A 25448-nucleotide genomic window follows, 5' to 3' on the forward strand; every position below is an offset into this window, starting at 1 on the left:
AACACTGCATCTCTGCTGGCCCTCTGAGGAGGAGACGCTGGCTGGGTCAACCCCTTGACCCCGTGAGTCCCGGGGCTTCGCTTCACCCCAACATAACATGGGGCGGTTTTGACAAGATCATGTGAAAGAGAAAGATCCTTAGGCTCGCTGAAGTTGAGTGTTAAAACAATTCCATATGATGAGTGCGGAGTCTGCGATTGTGCTGGCATGCGGTCAGCATTTGCATGTACACCGCAGTTTCAAGTGTGGGTTCTGTTTGAGGAAAAAAGATTTAAAAATTAATCAATAAGTAGCATTTTTGGTGTGTAGTAAAATCTAACAACCTTACAGGCTCATAATAATAATAATATTAATAATTCCCTACATTTATATAGCACTTTTCTGGACACTCAAAGCGCTTTACACATTGGGGTGAATCTCCTCATCCACCACCAGGGTGCAGCATCCACCTTGATGACATAACAGCAGCCATTTTGCGCCAGACTGTACACCGCACCACACACTAGCTGATTGGTGGAGAGGAGACAGAGTGGCGAAGCCAATTATGATATAGAGGCCAATGGTTGAACCCTTAATCTTTTTCAAAGGACATCCTGGGCTGAGTCAGGACCTCGGTGTTCATGCTCATCCGAAAGACAGCGCTCACTTAGCAGTGTAGCGTCCTCATCAATATACTGGGGCGTTAAGATCCACACAGACCGTAGATTGAGCACCCCCTGCTGGTCTCTCTAACATCACTTCCGGCAGCAACCCAGCTTTCCCATGTGGTTTCCTATCCAGGTACTGACCAGGCGCAGACCTGCTTAGCTTCAGTGAGCGACCATGTGAGAGTTGCAGAGAGCTAGCTGCCGGTGTCATGAGAAATCATGTCGCTCCTGCAATCGAGTCCGCTTAGGACCCCAAATGGATCGTCTGCGTTGAATGCCTGATCAAAAGTGCTTTTTATAGTCTATTCTCAGTCTTGCGATTTAACAAGACTTACAGTATCATATTAATAACATTAATATCGGTAACTACAAGTTAAAGACATGCATAGTTAAAATAATTGAAACCTTTAATGTAAACATTTAATGATGTCGATTTGATGCTTTTATGTATTTATATGAAACATGATATATTTACATAAGAAGTGGTAGCACGTTGTAGCATCTAAAATAAAAGCACGAAAGAGAAATTCTCTGTTTTATGTTATTATAACGCTCTTTTAAAGTACATACATTTAAATGAAACTTCGCTGCATTTATATATATGTATGTATATATGTATATATATATATATATATATATATATATATATATATATATATATATATATATATATATATATATATATATATTTATATTTATTTTTAATCAGGCGCTACAAACTATACCCATTACAACTCCATTGAACCAATAGGATCACCCAGGGCACTAGGCGGACCCACTTGATTTCTCACCATAGACTGATTTCACGCGGCTGCCATTTTTAAAAGCGAAATCGAGGCTGCGGTGGGAAGAAACCCGGAAGTATCGTTGGGAGTTACATTAGAACGTTGTGTACTTGGTTGTATATCTTATCAGCGAAGAGACAGTGACACAAATTTATCATTTCACCGCCTTCTGAGTGACCCGAAGGTCCGTTCTGAATGAATGGTGAAAATATAATGGGATATCAGAGCTCATTTTCAGCTAAGTTAAGGGAAACGGCACTAGTTAGCTAACGTTTTCTTTCCCAAACACACGTTTTAGATGCCATTTATCAAACTCAAGTTAATGAACTGATTCTTTCACTATATTAGGCTTGTCACGATACTGAATTAAAAGAAAATTTGTCAATTTCCCACTAATATTTAAGGCACTGTTGATGGCTTTCTTAAAACAGCGCTGATTGGCCATTGTGTTCACATGCTCAACAGATATGCTTGTGATTGGCCGAGATCAGTTCACCCTCCGCTGTTTACCGAGCACAAACACAGCCGAGCGATCGTGGGTGCACTGGGTGAAGAGCGGTAAACTGAGTGCAAACACAAGATACATGGAGACTGGATCGCGAAGCAGCCGTGAAGATCAGTCGAGTCATCCACACTCAGCGGCGCTTCAATTTTAACTTAGCGGGAATTAGACTGTTTTAAAACTTCAGTACCGGGACAACAGGAGGGTGTGCTACAGAGGACTGCAGTGTTTATCGCTCACCAAGTTACATAGGCTGAAGCAGGGAAGCGTCCCCTCTGTTTACCTGCTGCCATGAACTGAAGCCATGGAGGACACTTGAGCATATTACTCTTACAGAGCTTGGGATGTTGTTTGATGCTAAATTGCTTTTAATTGTTTAAATTAAACTTACTGACTGATATTAAAGTGATGTTTACACCATATCTGTATTTTGAAATCTCGGCAACAGCTGGAGGTTTGTAGTCCACAGCATGTCACTGCAATGTTTACAGTGCTGGTCCTATACTTCCGCGTTTCTTCCCACCACAGCCTCACTGTGGTTCTTTAAAATGGCGGCCGCGTGAAATAAGCGTATACTGGCCCATTCAGGGCTCTTTATGCTAATTACGGAGCGATAGTCCCTAATGGGCGGAGCTTTCCCCCTCTGATGACACGTAAAATGGGAGAATGTCAATCAAAGTGTTTCTGCGGACTGATTTTATCAAGTGTGATTATAAAAACAGAACTAGTTAATTTTACTATTATAAGGTGGTTATATTTTCACACTGTTGCCACAACTGTGTTTAAACCCCTTATTAAAGTAACATTTGGAATTTTAGTGTTCATTTCCTGATTATAAATCATTTACTCACTATAATCATTGCATATGACCCTTACAAAAAAATACTGCAGTTTTTTTAAGAAATAGTCATGAAACTGGACATGAAACTGCATTATTTAAGTATATTGCAGTATTACTGCAATACAACTGACGTACTACAATACAAACAACTGCAGTACATCTACTGCAATACAACTGAAGTGATACTACTACTATAATGCAGTACAACTACTGCAATACAACTGAAGTACTACTACACTACATACCGCTACTGCAATACAACTGCAGCACTACCACTACTTTTCCTGCTCGGTGGACAATGGTTTCCAAATGAGGTTTCAGTACTTCAGTTGTATCGCTGACGTACTACCACAATATATTGTTTTGCACTTTTCAGAAGTTTAACTACAGAAATACATCTACAATACAGCATTACATAATAATACTAAAGTGCACTTTTAATACTTATATAAGTGCAATAAATTATATAACATATATTGCCTCTTTCAGTTTATTTAATGTTACTTCAGTTGTACTGCAGATTTTACTGCTGCTGAACATACTCAATTATACTGCAATTTGGCAGTTGCGTTGAATTTTGCCAGTTTTCCTTGTATATAGGCTACTGATGTTGTACTGTTCAGTTCCATGCAATTATTTTTTATTTGTTTTTGCAAATAAACTCTTAAAATTCTAAGTGAAGTTTATTTATAAACTAATTTCGAGAGGATCACCTGTTTATGATTGCTTGCAGCCGGCCCCGCATTATTCAATTTATGATTCACCAATCAGACGATTCCTAAGCCACTATAAATACCCTCAGTTCCATATGACAGCCATCTTCATTTTGAAGAATCCCCCCTTCCACCCCTACTCCTGCTCCTTTCCTAGATGGGTGGCACGGTGGCCCAGTGGTTAGCACTCTTACCTCACAGCAAGAACGTCACTGGTTCTAGTCCCTACCAAGCCAGCCGACGTTTCTGTGCGGAGTTTACACAATCTCCCCGTGCTCACGTGGGTTTCCCCAGGTTCCCCGGTTTCCTCCCACCATCCAACAACATGCAACTTAAGTTAATTGACTAATCTAAATCGGCACCGTAGACATGCTCCTAGTAAGTAGTTATCTCTTAAGAGCAATCACTATCTGTTCATTAGCTACTACAGCAGGGGAGTTCTCCAGATCTACCTGAGCTCAAACTCCCCTCTCGCCTTGCAAATGAGAGGGAGCTCCAGGCTCGAGGATTTTATGAGCTCAGGGCTCTCTCCCAGGACAGCATGTCAAACTCTTGAATAAGAAAATTACTTGAATCCAAAAAACATCCCTGGTTTCTTGAAAGATGTTGAAGAACAAGCCCCTTGGAACACAACTGTACTGCACAGTTCTTACCACACCATTGGCACATTAGACTACAGCAGCACAAGTGCAGTATAGACAGAGTTTACTTGTTTTTACTTCAGTTTACTGCGACTTATACTGCTGTTGAACTTTATTGTACTGTATTTGAACTGTGTTTATACTTCATAGTATTGCAATTTTGCAATTGTACTTAATTTTACTGCAGTTAAACTTCTATATGCTGCTGTTGTACTGCAGTTTTACTTCAGTTTACTACAGTTGTTATTACAGTTGTGAGGGAAACCTAGTAATATTAAAGGTGCAGCAGGTGTTCTGCCAAAATGCTAACGTTAGCTTTGAAAACACAATCCCTCCCCTGCCGTCCAAAGCTCTTAATATCACAAACATGCATCGTAGATGACAGTAGACAACCCACTACTAGATCATGTCATTCGCCAGTTAAACTTTATAGTACTTTATAATATTCTGAACGAAAAACTGTATAATATCTAGCACGCTTTCAGCTGTGTAGCAAGACAAACTTGTCATATCGTGCAATATTTAATACATGCAAGGATCGCTGCATATGCTTAGTGTTTGGCCGGCGGCGTGCAGAAATTACAATTATTACTAAGCCATACTTACATGCTTTTTCAAACCGAATATTCAGAGTAGCATGATAAACAAAGTAAACAGGCTGTCACTGTTCAATAATGAACCAACGTGATGTGAAAACCAACTTCACCTCAGTAAAGCAGGCTAAGCAGAATAGAGCTATTTATTATTTATTTATTTATTTATTTATTTATTCTTTTTTAAATATTTCCCAAATGATGTCTAACAGAGCAAGGAAATTTTCACAGTATGTCTGATAATATTTTTTCTTCTGGAGAAAGTCTTATTTGTTTTATTTCGGCTACAATAAAAGCAGTTTATAATTTTTTATATTGCATTTTAGGGTCAAAACTATTAGCCCCTTTAAGCTAATTTTTTCCCATAGTCTACAGAACACAATAACTTGCTTAATTACCCTAACCTGCCTAGTTAACCTAATTAACCTAGTTAAGCCTTTAAATGTCAAGCTGTCTTTAAGCTGTATAGAAGTGTCTTGAAGAATATCTAGTAAAATATTATATACTGTCATCATGGAAAAGAGAAAAGAAATCAGTTATTAGAAATGAGTTATTAAAACTATTATGTTTAGAAATGTGCTGAAAAAATCTCTTCGTTAAACAGAAATTGGGGAAAAAATAAAGAGGGGGGCTCATAATTTAGGGGGGCTAATAATTCTGACTTCAACTGTACAAGTTAATTTTTATTGAAAAGTATTGACTTGGTCAGCATAGCCAAGAATGCCCACAAACATGTCACATCTGTTTATTATAGATTGATAAAACAATGTGAGGAAAAATTTTAAAGAATAACATATATAGCCGTAAGCCAATTCAACCAATAGTATCTGATTGCAGATTTGACAAGCGCCACGTTAGAATTAATCGATATGAATAAAATATATCATATATAATCAAACTCAAAATGCACTGTTCCAAATTACTATCTACAACAGTTTAAAAACATTTTATAAGTTATAAAGAACTTAAAATTGCTCATTTGTTGAATTTGCAGCATTAGGAGCTCATATTAACTGAAATCGAAAGCTGTGTCAATCAAAAACATCCTTACAGGGCTAGTTATTTGCCAACATAGGACCCCTTCTTTTCATATCACTTTCATAATTCTTGCATCCATTGAACTTGTAAGATTTTTGTGTAGTTTCTGCTTGAATTTATTTAGCAGGATGTCAGAATAGCCTCGCAGAGCTGCTGTTTTGATGCTACCTGCCTCCCACCTTCATAGATATTTTGCTTGAGGATGATCCAAAGATTCTCAATAGGGTTGAGATCGGGGGAGGATGGTGGCCATGCCATGAGTTTCTCTCCTTTTTTGTCTGGTTTCTAGTTCAAATACATAACAATCCTAAAGTAAAGACAAGTAAATTATACTGTCTTGATTTAAGAAATAATATGTCAAAATTAAGTGAATTTTTCCTTAAAACAAGCAAAATAATCTGCTAATGGGGTAAGAAAATTAATCTTATGTCAAAAAGAACAACAAGATTATTCTGTTTACCCCATTGGCAGATTATTTAGCTTGTTTAAAGGTAAAACTTACTTAATTTTGACAAATTATTCTTCAAACAAGACAATATGGTTTGCTTGTCTAGAAAATGATGCTTGATTTAAGAATTTTTAGATATTTGGACTAGAAACAAGACAACAAATCTAAGTAAGACAAGGATTTTTGCAGTGTTGTCATGCATAAAGATGAATTTGCTAGTGAACTTCTTTTTGTACCATGGAATAAAGTAGTCAGTCAAAAACTCTGTGTATTTGAGGTCATTTTCACATCTTCAGGGACCCTAAAGGGCCCTATTAGCTCTCTCCTGAGGATTTTTACAATGTTAAAGCATAACTCTGCACTTCTGTGCTTATGTCGTAGCCTTGTTGGGACATGGTGGCTAACCATCTATTACTCCATCTATTTGGACCATCCACGGTTGCACAGCACTCATCAGTAAACAGGACTGTTATAAAATGAGTCTTTATGTACTGCATGTCCCGTTTCTACTTGTGAGCATTGGTTAGGGGTGGCCGATTAGTAGGTTCGTGCAAACTGCAGCAACAGATATTCATTAGCTCCAAGTGATGTCCTTCTGCTCTTGATTAAAGCACTAGCCGAACGAAGAGACTTCAGACTTCTGAGGGAAGTTTCTTTGGCAATGTTGGCATAAACCTCCAGGCAGTTGTTCTAAGTCACCTCAGTAGATTCATGTTTTCATCAAACTCCGCGTAGGGGCCATTGACCCAAAGGCGGGCTGAGCTTGGCTCAATGATGAGATGTAACCAAATGAGACTGCCACAACAAAAACTGCCATTAGGTTAGCCGCTACGCTAGCTGATGGGTCCACCCGGCGCGTCTGTGTGTATTTGTCTGTGACTGAAAGAGAGAAAGAGAGAGAGAGAGCGTGTTATATGGAAGTTGCTCTTTGGTGTTGCATGCTTGTTGTTTGGATTGGGATCTTCTGCAGTGTGTTTCTCCGAGGGCACTTCTCAGTCTCAAAGCTGAACTTGATCTATTATATAATCCCAGACATCTGTGACCCAAGACAGTTTAAGATTTTTGGAGAAACTAAAGTTGGCAGCAGATAAATCTAAACTGGATGAACGCTTTATTAGCCACTTGTACATGCTGTGTTCTGGGTGTCAATTATGACACTGCTTAACTGCTTAAAACACACCCAAAGATGAAAATTCTGTCGTCATTTACTGTACTTACACTTTACTCCAAACCTGTTTGAGTTTCTTTCATCTGTTTTTGAAGAAATGCAACCTTTGACTTTCGTTATACTTGTTTTTTTGTACTATGGATGCAACCCAGGCTCATTCTGAAGATGTACCCCTGTATACATTTCTGGAGAGCACCAAATATATCCCAGGAGGTAAGTTTTTTTGTTGTTGCAGTTTTTGTTTTCGCAAATCTACCAGAGGTGGCTTTGTATGCATTTTGAGATCTCAAATTTCTCTCTCGAGTGCCATCGACTGACCGATCGACTGACCCACCCTCCTCCTTTCCTAAACCCAACTAACAGTAGGTGCGTTCGACTTAAACCACAGCTGCCGCCGTGATCAATGAGATTAGCCGAGCGCAAGCGGGGCCGGAGTTGAAAACTTCTGGTCACATGGCGTGATCAACTATTAAATTATTTACTGCAGTAACAACAAAATATTTACTGTAAAATAAAACAGAATACAGTCTTTACAACTATAGTTCATTTTCAACAATCATGAATTATCATGAATTAAATTTAAGTAGGCTATATAACAAACGTATGAGAGAAATAAGAGGGAAACGGGAGAGCACATGAAAAGGAAATAAATATCAACGAACAGGCATATTAAACAAAGCAATAAGCACAAATTCTAGGAGTTCAAACATCACTCTTTGGGCTACTAGATGTTGAATGGTATGTTAATGTTCCAGTTCTTGTTTCAATATGCTAAAAAGGGTTTATATACAGTTAGGTCCATAAATATTTGGACATTTTGGCTCTATACAGCAGCACAATCGATTTGAAATGAAACGAACAAGATGCGCTTCAACTGAAGACTATCAGCTTTAATTTGAGGGGATTTACAGGAGGTAAATCAGGTGAACGGTGTAGGAATTACAACAGTTTGCAAATGTGCCTCCCACTTGTTTCTTTTTTTTACATTAAAGTAAGTCAAATGAGTAAATAGTGTGTGCCAGTAGTCTTTGTAGTGTAATAATGGTTTTATAGCTTGTCCTTTTAGGAAAACTCACCAAACTTGGTACGATGCGGTGGAACAGTGGGTAGCGTTATCGCCGCACAGCAAGAAGGTCGCTGGGTCAGTTGGCATTTCTGTGTGGAGTTTGCACGTTGTTCCTATGTTCGCGTGGGTTTCCTCCAGGTGCTTCGGTTTCCCCCACAGTCCAAACACAAGCGCTATAGGTGAATTCAGCCTGATCTCACGAGAAAACGTAAGTATTTTACGTTTTGTCAGTTTAGTGGCTAATTCGTATGAATTTGTTCGAGTTCAGTCGTACGAAATTGTACGATTTTAAAAAGGAGGCGTGGCACCTAACCCCACCCCTAACCCCAACCGTCATTTGGGGATAAGCAAATTGTATGAAAATGTACGAATTAGATCATACGAATTCATACAAATTAGCCACTAAATCAAAAAGTTACGAATTGCCGTGAGATTCTGTTGGTAAATTGGCAACCCAGGCTCATTCTGAGAACGTAGTCCCGTCAACGTTTCTGGAGACTGCGAAAAACGTAGCCGGGGGTACGTACGACTGCATTTCAGTTTTTTAAGCGAACGCTGCGGGGCGGTGTGACGCCGTTCCCTTCAGCGCTGGCTGGCCGGCCGCTCGCCTCCGTGTGGAGGGCTTTCCCGCTGCAACCAGTTTGTCCGGTTAGCTCTTCGTGTACTCTGGCAGACTCGAGGCGCAGAGAGGGGCTGACTACGATGACGACGACCGGGTTCGAGTCCGGGGAAGAGCGGTTCCGGAAATCAGGTAAGAAAACAAAAACAAAATCCAAAAAATGAAGCGAACAAGTTCGTCACAGGGTGAGAATGTGGTCAAAATCCGAAAATGTGGTAAAAATCAGACGAGGGCTTTTCTTTTTCTGGACGGCTTTTGTGAATCGTCTTTTGTTGGGTTTATGGACGGAGGAGGGTGGGTCAGCCGATTGGCCGGTCTCACGGTCAATCATTCCGTCATCCAGGCAGACAGGCGGAAGGTCGTTTGACAGCGGCCTCTAGCGGGTTTACGCGAGAACGGCGCGGGAAAAAGCGCGCACAGCGGCCTCTCGCGGCCTCGCGAAAACAAAAACTGCAAAAATACGTACCTCCCGGGACGTATTTCGCGGTCTCCAGAAACGTCCACGGGACTACATTCTCAGAATGAGCCTGGGTTGTAAATTGGACCCCTGACTCCTGACTCAGCTGAAAAGAAAATGAATGAATGTTTAAAATGATGCTCAGTTCCTTTTGGACATCTTGTCGATCATAATTCTGACTTCCACTCTATATTGAGAATGATGACTGCGGTCTTCTGGGATGTGTTCGGTCATAGAGGCATGGCCTCTGGTGGATGGAGGTCAACCGTTAGTCTGAATTGCTGGACGTCCAGTTCACAGAGGCTTAAGAAGATGAACGCCCCATGGAAGTCAACACGTTTTCTGCTCACTGAACAAACAATGCTCAATTCCTGCGTTATATCTATAGCAAATGCAACTTTGGGGCATTGCCTCTAGACAACTGCCTTTCCTCTGCAGATCTGTGATAAGCAGAACGAATTAATACATTACGTAATGCAAAAAGATGTGAAGGCTTTCTCTGTATTTCTGGAATTATGAGAGTCTGAACAATATGGAGGGCATCTGAAGTTGAGAACCGTTTGGAAGCACTTGATTTTTGTTTAGTCATTCATTCATTTTCCAGCTTAGTCCCTTTATTAATTAGGGGTCGCCACAGTGGAGTGAAACACCAACTATTCCAGCATATGTTTTACGCAGCGGATGCCCTTCCAGCCGGAACCTAGTACTGGGAAACACCCATACACACTTATTCACACAAATACACTACGGCCAATTTAGTGTATTCAATTCACCTATAGTGCGTGTGTTTGGACTGTGGGGGAAACCGGAGCATCCAGAGGAAACCCACGCCAACATGGGGAGAACATGCAAACTCCACACAGAAATGCGAACTGACTTGAACCAGTGACTTTCTTGCAGTGAGGTGACAGGGCTAACCACTGTGCAACTCTAAATTGCCATTCTAGTCAATGTCTAATCAATAAAATAGCAAATAGAATGGAAATGCATGGCACAGATACTGACAACTGAAGGTCAGAAAAGAGACCAAATAAGCCAACCCAGGCTCATTCTGAAAGAGTAGTCCCGCAGACGTTTCTGGAAACTGCGAATTATGTAGCCGGGGGTACGTATGGCTGCATTTTGTTTTTTAAGCGAATGCTATGGGGTGGTATGACGCCGTTCCTTTTCGCGCTTACCGGCTGACCGCTTACCTCCGTGTGGAGGGCTTTCCCGCCGCAACCAGTTTGTCCAGTTAGCTCCACGACGACGATGACCGGGTTCAAGTCCAAGTAAGAGCGGTTCCAGAAATCAGGTAAGACAAAAACAGAATCCAAAAAATAAAGTGAACAAGTTCATAACAGGGTGAGAGTGTGGCAAAATCCGAAAACTAGGTGAAGAAATCAGATGAGGGCTTTTCTTTTTCTGGTGGGCTGTTGTAAATTGTTGGTTGGGTTTAGGGAAGTAAGTGTGCGGGTGGGTCAATGATCAGTAAAACTGGTTAGGTTTAAGGAAGTAGGAGGGTGGGTCGGCCTATTGGCTGGTCGCCCAGTTAATCATTCAGTCAGTCAGACGGTCGCTCGATGGCAGCCTCTGGTGGGTTTACACAAGAACAGCGCGGGTGCGAACAGCACTCGGCGAGAGACGTTCGAGATGCGAAAAAGCGAGCACAGTGGCCTCTCTTGGATTCGCGAAAACAAAAGCTGCAAAAATACATACCTCCCAGGACATATTTCGCGGTATCCAGAACGTCCACGGGACTAACGCTTTCAGAATGGGCCTGGATTGCAACAAGCAGCAACAGAGTTACTAACAGAGTTTCAGAGCAGTTTGTCTAATAACAGAACTAATTGTCCAGACATCAACATCCTCTTTAGCACTTTTGGACATGTTTGGGAGAGTGGCTAGAAGGAAGACGCTTTTGAGAACATTAACATTAATCACGCCTTGAGTTCACTAAATGCCATGTGACACAACCCAAACAGATTTTGGGGGAAAAAAGTTTTGTCCTATACAGGAAAATGTTATTTTTTTTTATATTTCCCAAGTGCTGTTTAATGGAAAGAAGATGTTTACAGCACATTTTAAAACCAAATAAACTTTAGTGGTAACACTTTACAATAACAGTAACTGAATAATGATGTGTTCATATGTAAATTAAACATTACTTTATTTTGAACTAAAGGCGAGTTAATGCATGCGCTAATCATGAACTACCTTTAACTACAACATGAGTTCATGTGTGAATAACGGCTACCTTAATTACTTGTTAGTACATGAGTGTTTGTTTGTAAATTAATATGTTAATTGCCACATTAGTTTAAGCTTAATTTAACCATCATGAACTCATGATATGTTAGTGTAATTATATCATGACTTTACTTGGAAGGGCACATCATCATTAACCCATTCTTAACTCTGTATGCACGTTCGTCTAGTGCATTTACACTGAATACCAACAGAGAAGTGTTCTGTCGACATCCACATCAACAGTTTAAACAGAGGAGTTCATGAGTAGTTAAGGATGAGTTAATGATAATGTGCCCCTCCAAGTAAAGTCATGACATAATCATACATTAACAGCTTATGAGATCATGTTGGTTACATTTAGCTTAAACCTGAATGTTAATTAATACATTGATTAACAACATGTACTAACAAGTAATTAAGGTAGCCGTTATCCACACATGAACTGATGTGACTGTGTGTTGTAGTTAAAGTAAGTTCATGATTCGCGCATGCCTTAACTCATTATTAATTCATAATAAAGTAGTTTAATTTACATTTTAATACATCATTATTCATGTACTGTTATTGTAAAGTGTTACCACTTTAATAACTCATTTCCAATAGCTAAATTGTTTTGTCTTTGCCATAACGACAGCATTAATTTTACCTAGAAACTGCAGTCAAATGTAAGTTGAAGTATACACTCACCAGCCACTTTATTAGGTACACCTTACTTGTATCAGGTTGGACCCCCTTTTGCCTTCAGAGCTGCCTTAATCCTTCGTGGCATAGATTCAACACGGTACTGGAAATATTCCTCAGAGATTTTGCTCCATATTGACATGATAGCATCACGCAGTTGCTGCAGATTTTTCAGCTGCACATCCATGATGCGAATCTCCCATTCCACCACATCCCACAGGTGCTCTGTTGGATTGAGGTGACTGTGGAGACCATTTGAGTACAGTGAGCTCATTGTCATGTTCAAGAAACCAGTGTGAGATGATTCACGCTTTATGACATGGTGCGTTATCCTGCTGGAAGTAGCCATCAGAAGATGGAGACACTGTGGTCATAAAGGGATGGACATGGTCAGCAACAATACTCAGGTAGGCTGTGGTGTTGACACGATGCTTAATTGGTACTAATGGGCCCAAAAGTGTGCCAAGAAAATATCCCCCACACACAGGCAGGATGGATCCATGCTTTCATCGTGTTGATGCCAAATTTTGACCCTACCATCTGAATGTCACAGCAGAAATGGAGACTCATCAGACCAGGCGACGTTTCTCCAATCTTCTATTGTCCAATGTTGGTGAGCCTGTGTGAATTGTAGCCTCAGTTTCCTGTTCTTAGCTGACAGGAGTGGCACCCGGTGTGGTCTTCTGCTGCTGTAGCCCATCCGCCTCAAGGTTGGACGTGTTGTGTGTTCAGAGATGCTCTTCTGCAGACCTCGGTTGTAAAGATTGGTTATTTGAGTTACTGTTGCCTTTCTATCAGCTGGAACCAGTCTGGCCATTCTCTCAAATCCTAGAGATGGTTGTGCGTGAAAATCCCAGTAGATCAGCAAATTCTGAAATACTCAGACCAGCCCTTCTGGACCAACAACCATGTCACGTTCAAAGTCACTTAAATCACCTTTCTTTTGCATTCTGATGCTCAGTTTCACCTGCAGCAGATCGTCTTGACCATCAGCCATGTGATTGGCTGATTAGAAATGTGCGTTAACGAGCAGTTGGAGAGATGTACCTAATAAAGAGGCCATTTAAAGAGCTAAATAATTGATACGATTCTTAAATGTGCATTTTATACAAAGTACACACTTATACTCAGCAGTCTACGTGTGTTTGTCAAAACATACACGGCAAAATAAACACAATAAATAAACAAAATATACAATTAAACATACCTTATCCCTCTTCAGGGGGAGCTGAATAAATTTATATGCTGTATTTTGTGTCCTGGCGAGCATTTGAACAGATGGCTACTGAAGCCGTTGTGTATAGGAAACTAACTACGTCTCCCGTTTTCAAAATAAGAGTCCCACCACATACATAGTAAGATTACCTTAGATAAACTTTGTGGCTTATCACACGCAGCCTGAGACATGAATATTAATGATCATAGAGCAACATATGAGTCTGTTTTTTAACGGCTGATCTCCTGATGATCTGGCAGCTCGTCAGATCTGGATGACATGAAAAAAAACCTGAGCTAAGTACATGCAAATCTTGAGGGAGTCCCCTGTAAGTCATGCAACAGTCTGCTTTGTGTTCTAACAGGCCTATTTTTCACCTATCTTTTACACTCGTGGAATTTACACGAGAACAAGGAAACAATGGTGTCTGAGGCTCATGGTATGCGCGTTTAAATATACTGATCTCCTATTATTCGACTACGCTTAGGTATACCCAGATTTTCTTTATAGGGCAGCTTTTAGCCTTAGTATTAGCTGTAGTTCACTTAAATAAACAAAACCTTGCTGTAATGTGGCCATTTACAATAATAACAGCAGTCAGTCTTCAAGTTCAGACTGTTGATGTAAGGCCATTGGCCAGAGGATCTCTCTCTCTCTCCCTCTCTCTCTCTCTCTCTCTCTCCTCGATGTCGTGTGGATGTAAATGTAGACTCAGTGATGACTGTGAGGCTTGAGTGAGACAGACGGGCTGCGATGAGCTCATGGGCTGCGGAGCGTCATGTTTCTGGCTGAGACTGATGCTGTTAGATGACCATGGATGACAGTAGAGCGAGCGTTTACCTGCTAGCGCTGATCACCTGAAGAGTAATGCTGAAGGGCCGCAGGTTTGTGGAGAGTTATGAGCGGATGGAGCGAGCGTCTTCTCCAGTGCATTACTCTGCACAGCTTCCTCAGGTCTGTAGGCTGCGGTTACCTTAAAGTCTTGTGAGAATGAGGAGATCCTACACTGAAAAAATGCTTAAAATAGCATTTTTTTGTATTTTGTGACTTGTTTTTATATATGTTTTTATTTATTTAGGCTTCTGAATTGCATTATGGGAGCTTGATCTTTCTTCTGACAACTTTCCACCTTGAAAAGTTTGTAAAAGGGACTTTTATGGACATTTTTTATAGTTTATGCGCTGTATTGTCTGGGTTGGTGTTGTATATTATGCTACAAACCCTTGTAATAAGCTGACAGTACATTTTCTGTTATTTTACAGACTTATTTCTCTCTTTATATGTTATTTCTTACACATTATATTATTTCAAACTACTAAAATGTCAATAAAAGTCACTTTGTTCAACTGCAGAGTTGAAATTTCAACATCAAAAGTTGACAAAGCAGAGATCAACATCCCATAATGCAATTCACCACTGTAAATAAAGACTTATAATACTGAAAGGGTTAATTAACAGATAATTTTAGTGTATATATTAGCTTCCCGCTAAAATAGTTTGATTCATTTTGTATTTTAAAACTGAGTTACATTTGTTTTTGGTATTTGACATTTGTTTATGACATTTTTTGTCCTCAAATATCTGTTGAGTATTTATTTTAAATTAAACTATTAAACTATATTTACTAGATACTGTATTTTTGCATGATTTTTATTTTGTAGTTATTCGTGTAGCCTACAGTTAAAGACACAATTGTTAGGCGTCCTGTGAACTTTTAATTATATTATCAAATATTTCCCAAGTGCTTTTTTTAGAGGTATTTTTTTCCCAACACATTTTATGTTGTTGTTTTCATCATGTTTTATGTTTATGCTTAATTAGCCTGTAACTAATAGGCTGGAGTTTATATACTTGCAGTCTTGTGAGAATAAGGAGATCCTTCTATAAAAGAAATATGCTTAAATAAGGAGTTTTCTGTATTTTGTGATTCAGGCATTTATTTATTTATGCTTTTGAATTGCATTATGGGAGCTTGATCTTTCTTCTGACAACTTTCCACCTTGAAAAGTTTGTAAAAGGGACTTTTATGAACATTTTTAATAGTTTAAAGTGATATATTGTCTGGGTTGGTGTGGTATATTACACTACAAACACCATGTAATAAACCGTGAATAAACCAGCCTGATCTCACGAGAAAACGTAAGTATTTTACGTTTTGTCAGTTTAGTGGCTTATTTGTACGAATTTGTACGAGTTCAGTCGTACCAAATTGTACGATTTTAAAAAGGAGGCGTGGCACCTAACCCCACCCCTAAACCCAACCGTCATTGGGGGATGAGCAAATCGTACTGAATCGTACGAATTAGATCATACGAATTCATATGAATTAGCCACTAAATCAAAAAGTTACAAATTGCTGTGAGATTGTGTTGGAATAAACTAATAAATCACAAACTATGGAAACGATTAATTAACGGATAATTTTACAGTGTATATATTAGCTTTCGGATAAAATTGTTTGAGTAATTTTGTATTTTAAAACTGAGTAACATTTGTTTTTGGTATATGACATTTGTTCATGACATTTTTTTTTGCATTTAAAAGTCTATTGAGTGTTCTGTTTTAAATTAGGTCTTAACTAAATTTACTAGATACTGTATTTTTGGATCATTTGAATTATTATTCATGTACCCTACAGTCGAAGATACAACTGTTAGGCCTCCTTTTAATTTCCCAAGTGCTTTTTTCACAGAGATTTTTTCCCAACACATTTAATGTTGTTTATGTTGACATTTTATCACATTTCATGTTCTAGTGTTATTTTTAAAATTAATTTCTAATCACTAATTTATTTTGTCTTTGCCATGATGGTAGTGCATAATGTTTTAGTAGTTATTTTGTAAAACAATTGTATTCAGATTAACCTCCTAGGGCACCTTTTAGCTCTTAAGTGGCTATTTAAAACACTTTGAATGTTTTATATTTCATTACAGACATACGGTGTCATCCTGCAACTGTTTTGCAGCATATGAAATGACCCAAACCATATTTTTAACTGTCCAAAATGGGAAAAAAATGTTTGTTTTTACTCTCTGATAGTCAAAGCAAGTTAAAAAAAACAATTCAATGTTAAATATGCATTAAAAACATTCAGGAAAAAGTGTTTTATGTAAATTCGGACCACGAGTCCACATATATGGACTATCATTTTCTCTAAAAGTGCATCATATCAAAAGATGATGCTTAGATTTTTATTCTAATTAGGTTCCAATAAGCCTAAATAGCAAAGAGAAATAAAATAAATGCATGTAAAAAAACACCTTGGGCCTTAAGAGGTTGAAGAGCTATTTAATTAAGTTTAATTAGGCAAGTCATTGGACAACAGTGGTTTGTTGTCTGTAGCCAATCAAAAGACTTCTGATAGGGACTAATAATATTGACCTTAGGTTTTACATTTAATTTAATGTATTATTATTATTATGATTATGATTATTATTATTATTATTATTATTATTATTATTATTATTATTATTATTATTATTATTATTACAGCTGAATTAAATACTAAATTAAATAAGATTTTCTCTAAAAGAACAATATAATAGGAAATTATGTGAAAGTTGCTTCGTTAAACATTGCTTTGGAAATACATTCATTTATTCATTTTCTTTTCAGCTTAGTCCCTTTATTAATCTGGGGTCGCCACAGTGGAATGAACTGCCAATTTATCCAGCATATGTTATATACAGCGAAAGGCATTCCAGCTGCAACCCATCACTAGGAAACATCCACCAAGCGAACGCATTGAGAACATGCAAACTCCACACAGAAACGCCAACTGACCCAGCTAAGGCTCGAACCAGCGACCTTCATGCTGTGAGGCGAACATGCTACCCACCACTGCACGACTACATCACCACTTTGGAAATACATGAAAAATAATTAAAATTTCACAGGAGAGCTAATAATCTTATATAATTGTGTTTTAAGTGACTCCTAATGCATATTTTAGGGCACACAGACAAAACATTATAATAGAACTGTCCACACACAATATTTGTAAATCAGAAAATCAATAGACCTTAGTAGAGTTCGTATAGGCAAGCTTTACAGTGACTTGAGAAAGCCCAACACAATCTCATGGCAATTCGTAACTTTTTGATTTAGTGGCTAATTCGTACGATCTAATTCGTACAATTTAGTACGATTTGCTCATCCGCCAATGACGGTTGGGTTTAGGGGTGGGGTTAGGTGCCACGCCTCCTTTTTAAAATCGCACATTTTCGAACGACTGAACTCCATCAAACTGACAAAACGTAAAATACTGACGTTTTCTCGTGAGATCAGGCTGGAAAGCCCAGTCTGAAAAATTGAAGTAGTTTAAGAAGTTTGAAACAGTTATAACTACATATAGGCTAGCATGTTTCTAGTAAGCATTGCCATGAAGAAACATGGCAATGCTTACTAGAAACATGCTAACCTATATGTAGGTAGTATATATGCTAGTCTGTTGATAGGGGGTTCTGAGGAAAAGTCTACATCGGATACGCGGCCGGCCGAAAGTGCGATATGCACCTCAATTATAATAGCATTTTTTTATGACACTGTATAACAATAATTCATATTTTTACATTACTGTGACAGTTGGGTTTAGGGTTTGGGTTAAAAAATACAATTTATTGGGTCATTTAATAAATAACATTAATAACTCTCATTAACTTCCGGCCGCATCCTGATCTAGCAACAACCGGGTTCTGAGTGGTTGCTCAGGTGTTGCTAAGTGGTTGCTAGGGTGTTTTTAATGGTTGCTAGCGTGTTCTGAGTGGTTGCTAGGGTGTTTTGACTGGCTGTTAAGGCGTTGCTAGGCGCTTGCTAAGGTTTTATAAGTGGTTGCTTATAAGGTGTTGCTAGATGGTTGTTAGGCCGTTGGTAGGTGGTTGCTAAGGTGTTGCTGGGGTGTTCTGAGTGGTTGCTAGTCGATTGATAAGGAGTTTCTAGGTGGTTGCTAAGGCGTTCTAGGCAGGTCTTGACAGCGTTAGAATTAATTCAGAACATGAAATATTCCACTTAAATCTTGAATGCTTTGGGGCAAAATGTTTGGTTAGAAGTTAGACACTATGGCGATTATTGGTGGAAATGTGAAAAATAAAAGGTTACATACAAATACAAATAAAAGACCAATACTCAAATTTGATGCAAGATTAAATTTTTGGACAAACGCTGAAAAATTAAAGGCCTAAATTAGCTTTCAGTACAAACAAAAGTACTTTTATTTATTCATTCATTCATTTTCTTTTCGGCTTAGTCCCTTTATTAATCTGGGGTTGCCAAAGCGGAATGAGCACCCAACTATTCTAGCATATGTTTTACCCATCAGATTCCCTTCCAGCTCCAACCCATCACTGGGAAACATCCATACACACTCATTCACACACACTCATACACACTATGGTCAATTTTAGCATACCCAATTCACCTGTACCACGTGTTTTTTTTTTGGTCTGTGGGGGAAACCGAAGCACCCAGAGGAAACCCATGCGAACACAAAGAGAACATGCAAACTCCACACAGAAATGCCAACTGACCCAGCCAAGGCTCGAACCATCGACCTTCTTGCTGTGAGGCGATCGTGCAACCCACTGCACCACCGCGTCGCCACTTTTATTTAATTATTTGTTTGTTTATTTATTTATGTTCAGTATGCAAATTTATGAAATTTCCCATTCATTTTCAATGTGTGACAAAGATAAGTGTGATTATTAATTTAATATATTAATAGTAATATATTTTAATATATATCTATATATATATATATATATATATATATATATATATATATATATATATATATATATATATATATATATATATATATATATATGGTTTAAGTCAGAACTATTAGCCCCCCCCCCCATTTATTTTTTGCCCCCAATTTCTGTTTAACAAGGAGAAGATTTTTTCAACGCATTTCTAATCATAATAGTTTTAATAACTCATTTCTGATAACTGATTTATTTTATCTTTGCCATGATGACAGTAAATAATATTTGACTAGACATTTTTCAAGACACTTCTATACAGCTTAAAGTGACATTTAAAGGCTTTACTGGGTTAATTGGGTTAACTAAGCAGGTTAGAGTAATTAGGCAAGTAATTGTATAATGATGGTTTGTTTTGTAGACTATCGAAATAAAAATAGCTTAAAGGGGCTAATAATATTGACCTTAAAATGGATTTAAAAAAATTAAAACTGCTTTTATAGTAGCCGAAATAAAACAAATAAGACTTTCTCCAGAAGAAAAAATATTATCAGACATACTGTGAAAATTCCCTTGCTCTGTTAAACATAATTTGGGAAATATTTAAAAAAGAAAAAAAATTAAAAGGGGGTGAATAATTATGACGTCAACTGTATATAGATATACGAGCAATATCACACAAGTAGCAGTGTGATATGGCTGTATATTGGCATTGGTGGGGGGTGCGGGTTGACTCGAGGCTGCAGGCTGAGGGCCTTTATTGTCCCACCACTGCTGATATACAACCATATCACACTGCTACGAGTGTGATGTTGAGTTTACACAACAGTTCAACAGCACAATCGTGTGTATAAAAAAGAAAATCAAACACGGAGAGTCTAAAAATTCTTTCGTAAGAGGAACTACTTTCTTCCGCCATCCATTCACATCTGCAGCTGACGTCAGAACAGCAGAAACTGCTGCTAATTCACCAAAGTCCCTTTAGAGCTAGCATTTGAATGATTCTCTAGCGTAATGTCTAAAGTGATGACAAAACAGCTGATTTTGCTCACATTTTAAACTGATAAGAAATGCCATCAGTCTACAGAGATTTCCCAGTATTTCTCTGTTGCAATCACATCACAATAATTAAGCCAGAAAAAGCCAAGACCAGGGTGGGCCAAGTTCAAATGGTTCAAGACTGACAAGCAAAATTCAGGATATTGCAACCTGCAGAACATGGGAAAAAGAAAGCCCGAAGAAGCCAAAGCAACACAATCACTACCAGATTACTGTTGCGTTTGTGATAAGGAAAAGCGCTCAACACATGCGGGCATTTCTTCTTTCTTTCTTTTTACTAAACTAGTCTGCAGTAATGAAAACAGTAGACTCATTAGAAACAGATGGCCAACCAAAAAGTAACTTAGGGTTATACAAAGAGTGGCCAACACAAAATACATACATTACTGATATGTGAGTCCCGTCTCACACTCAATACACTACAATTACCATGGTATAAATACAGCACTACATCATATAAAAGAGAGAGATCGACTTAGAAAGTCACTTATCAGTTTAATAATGATTTGATCAGTAGTAGTTATTAGAACGTTTTTCTCCTCTAAGGCACTTATTATGAGGTCTCTGTCGCCATCTTGTGGATGGACAATGTCAACCATCTTTGCTCTGCTCAATGACAGATTGATTGACTTGCTGTGGGCGGAGTAATACACAAGACTGAAGATGCTGTATGAGTGCTGTTACTACGGGAATATTGCAAGGCTATCATATATATATATATATATATATATATATATATATATATATATATATATATATATATATATATATATATATATATATATATATATATATATATATATGTATGTGTGTGTTTAGTTTTGTCTTTTTCACTGTATAATAATAATTTGAATAGCAAAATTGTACAAATTTATGTTTAGGATTGATTTTTTCATTATATTAGTTAGTTTTGGCCTGTTGACAGTATTTTTTAGAATGCAAAAAGACATATCCTTATATACTTTTTTTACTTATGTCAACAAATCTAATGGTTTTGCAATGGAAAACCCCATTATTTGTGTATAATATTTCAGAATAGCAATTGTTTCTATGGAAAATCAGCTGTGGGAATATGGCCTGTGAGTAGCTTTAGTTTTTAAGTCTATTAACTGTGCCCCTGTTCCCCTGGGCTGGCTTACCTTAAAATATGTTGTATTTATTTGTTTGCTGAAAAGGATTCGGTCAACTAAACACCTATTTTCCCTGCGGTGTCTTATGGAGCACCATCTGTGTGCAGTTATCCTTGTTTTTCTCTAAGATTCACAGTGAGCCTGTGGCAGCCATTCCTGCAAGTTAAGAGCTGATCCCACATCAGCCAACCGGTGTAAACACAATTATAAATCTGTGTTATAATTGACCCTTTGTGAAGCCCCGTCCTTTCGGTTTAGGATTCATATAGACTGATAGGAGAGACATTATTTTCTAGCACTTTCACGCATATAATCTGTTGCTTTTAAAAGGTGTTGGAGCTGTGTAAATGACTATAATGTAATTTCTAAAACAATAAATAAATATTACATTTAATAAAATAGATTTATTTATTTTGTTTTAAAACAAAACAAACCAAAACAAAACAAATCTAAATAAATTTTAATTAAACAAAGGAAAACAAATCAGAATAAAATGAAAAACAAAATAAAAACAAATAAAATAAAACAAAACAAACAAATAAAATGCAAATAAAATAAAACAAACAAACCAAAATAAAACAAACAAATCAAAATAAAATAAAATAAAATAAAATAAACAAACCAAAATAAAATAAAACAAACAAACAAACCAAAATACAACAAAACAAACAAATCAAAATAAAATAAAACAAAACAAACAAACCAAAATAAAACAAAACAAACAAACAAACCAAAATAAAACAAAATAAACAAATCAAAATAAAATAAAAAAAACAAATCAAATTAAAATAAAATAAAATAAAACAAACAAACCAAAATAAAACAAAACAAACAAATCAAAATAAAATAAAAAACAAACAAACAAACAAACCAAAATAAAACAAAACAAACAAATCAAAATAAAATAAAAAAAACAAAACAAATCAAATTAAAATAAAACAAACAAACAAACCAAAATAAAACAAAACAAACAAATCAAAATAAAATAAAATTAAATAAAACAAAACAAACAAACCAAAATAAAACAAAAGAAACAAATCAAAATAAAATAAAACAAACAAATCGAAATAAAACAAATAAAATAAAACTAATAAAATAAAACAAATAAAAATAAAACAAAACAATCAAAATAAAACAAACAAATTAAAATAAAATAAAAACAAAGCAAAATAAAACTAAACAAATTAAAAAACTAAACAAATCAAAACAAATAAAACAAAACAAATACAGTAAAACAAATAAATTACAACAAAACAAACCAATCAAAATACAATAAAACCAAATAAAATAAACAGTAAAATAAGGTAAAATAAAGTAAAATAAAACAAAACTAAACTAAATAAAAATCAATGTAACTGACATTAACCTAAAGTATTCTGTGGTGATTTTCTATGGTAAAGTTAGTCAGCATCAAAGATACTGGAAGATTAACTGAGAATTGAATTAATAAAATTTCAGTTTATGTGAAATATAATGTTTGTATTACAATGTGCATTTTATTAATTATTAAATAAAATAAAAAAGTAATTAGTAAATACAATTATATACAATTAAATTAAGTTAAAAAGTGAAAACAATAAAATAAAATAAAAATCTGCCTACCTGACACTTAACTAAAGTATTCCGTGGTGATTTTCTATGGTACAGTTAGCTAGCATCAAAGATATTAGATGATTAACTGAGAATTTAATAAATATAATTTCCGTTTATATAAAATATAGGGTTTGTATTACATAAATAAATAGTAAATAAAAATATATAAAACATTTGAATAAATATTTGCATTACACTGTGTAATAAAAACAAATTTAAGTTATTAATCTCAATAAAATAGCATAAACTTCACTTAATAAGGCCAGTGGTTCTTGTTTGTTTAATTTTCCATGACTAATTTTAGAAAATCTCACGTTAAAAAAACATGCATGTGTTTTTTAACAAATGTTAGCGTGCAATTATATTATGATTTAGATTTAAAGGGATAGTTCACCCAAAAATTTTAATTTTGCCATCATTTACTTGTTTTAAACCTTTTTGAGTTTCTTTCTTCCGTTAAACACAAAAGAAGATATTTTGAAGAATGCTAAAAACCGGTAACCATTGACTTCCATAGTATTTACTTTTCCTATAATGAAAGTCAATGGTTACAAGTTTTTAGCTCTCTTCTAAATATCTTCTTTAGTGTTCAATAGAAGAAATGAACTTGTAAAGGTTTGGAACCACTTCAGGGAGAGTAAATAGTACTGTAAGTACTGTAACCCCTTAATACTGTGTCTTTGTTCATATTCAAGTAATAAAACCTTTTACACATCAAAAATCTCTTATTTTATTCATGCAATTTAACAGTTGTGTAACGTTCACTTTAATATCGCTTTGTTTTTAAAAGAGCTGAAGTTGTGCAGTGGATCATGTTGTGAATAATCTTTGTCACACACACCCACGGGCTGAGCTGTGACTGTCTGTCAGGATATTTCGTGGCCTAGTTTTTGTCCTTAGGGTCATGTTTGGAAACAATTCAACTGTGACCTGAAATAAACCAGAGTTCAGCGATGAGAGGAAGAGAGACAGAAGTAAACCCATGTGTACTGCACTGCCCGAGAGGAAAGATGAAGAAACTGCACATCCTGTTACCGTACCTGAGAAACAGACGATCATGAGCCTCGCACACACACTAAAACAACACAACACAACACTAAAGCACGCAAAAATGAAGAGTCCTAAGGCCTGCTGCACAAAAACAAGATAAGAGAATTAAGTCGCCATGAAATTGGTTAAGATTGGCCTTTTTTGCTCGAATGTGATGTACATCCACTTGAAATGATCCTGAAATGTGAAAAAATGTAGGGTGGTCCATGATTTAATCATTTGGGAATTGATTGGATTGTTGGAAGATGGGCTCAGTAAACTAAATTAAAAAAAGAAGATTGCAAACGCAGAGCAGAAACAAGACGTGCCCTGATAGTCCCGCCCTAAATGACTGATAGCCTCACACTGAATGACTGATAGCTCCGCCCTAAATGACTGATAGCCCCACCCTAAATGACTGACAGTTGTGCCCTAAATTACTGATAGCCTCACACTGAATGACTGATAGCTCCGCCCTAAATGACTGATAGCCCCACCCTAAATGACTGACAGTTCTGCCCTAAATTACTGATAGCCTCACCCTAAATGACTGATAGCTCCGCCCCAAATGACTGATAGTCCCACCCTAAACGTCTGATAGTCCTGCCCTAAATGATAACCCCACCCTAAATGACGGTTAGTCCCACCCTGAATGACTGATAGCCACATCCTAAATAATTTATTGACCTACCCTAAATGACTGATAGTCCTGCCCTAAATGATAGCTCCACCTTAAATGACTGTTAGTTCCACCCTAAATGGCTGACAGCCACACCCTTAATAACTTATTGACCCACCCTAAATGACTGATAGCCCCACCCTAAATGACTGATAGTGCTGCCCTAAATGACTAATATCCCACACTAAATGACTGATAGCTCCGCCTCAAATGACTAATAATCCCGCCCTAAATGACTGATAGCTCCGCACCAAATGAATGATAATCCCGCCCTAAATGACTGATAGCTCCATCTCAAATGACTGATAGCTCCACCCCAAATGACTGATAATCCCGCCATAAATGACTAATAGCTCCGCCCCAAATGGCCAATAGCTCTGCCTCAAATGACTGATAGCTCCACCCCAAATGACTGATAATCCCGCAATGAACTACTGATAGCTCCACCTCAAATTACTGATTGCTCCGCCCCAAATGACTGATAATCCTGCCCCAAATGACTAATAGCCAGACTTGCAAAAAAGATGGATACTAATAAAACAAACAATTGGTCTATATTTTAGATTTTTGCACAAATGAGTAACGTTTTGATCTTCAGTTGGTTTCACATAATCA

The 25448-nt window shown here is 37.1% G+C and overlaps 1 protein-coding gene across 1 annotated transcript in view; it reads left to right on the plus strand.

Annotated features, from left to right (window-relative positions):
- Nucleotides 1-25448, plus strand: part of gjc2 (gap junction protein gamma 2) — a 32431-nt gene that overhangs the window by 4538 nt on the left and 2445 nt on the right. The window lies entirely within an intron of this gene.

This window comes from Danio aesculapii, chromosome 2 (genome assembly GCF_903798145.1).
Source record: "Danio aesculapii chromosome 2, fDanAes4.1, whole genome shotgun sequence".
Taxonomy (NCBI): Eukaryota; Metazoa; Chordata; class Actinopteri; order Cypriniformes; family Danionidae; genus Danio; species Danio aesculapii.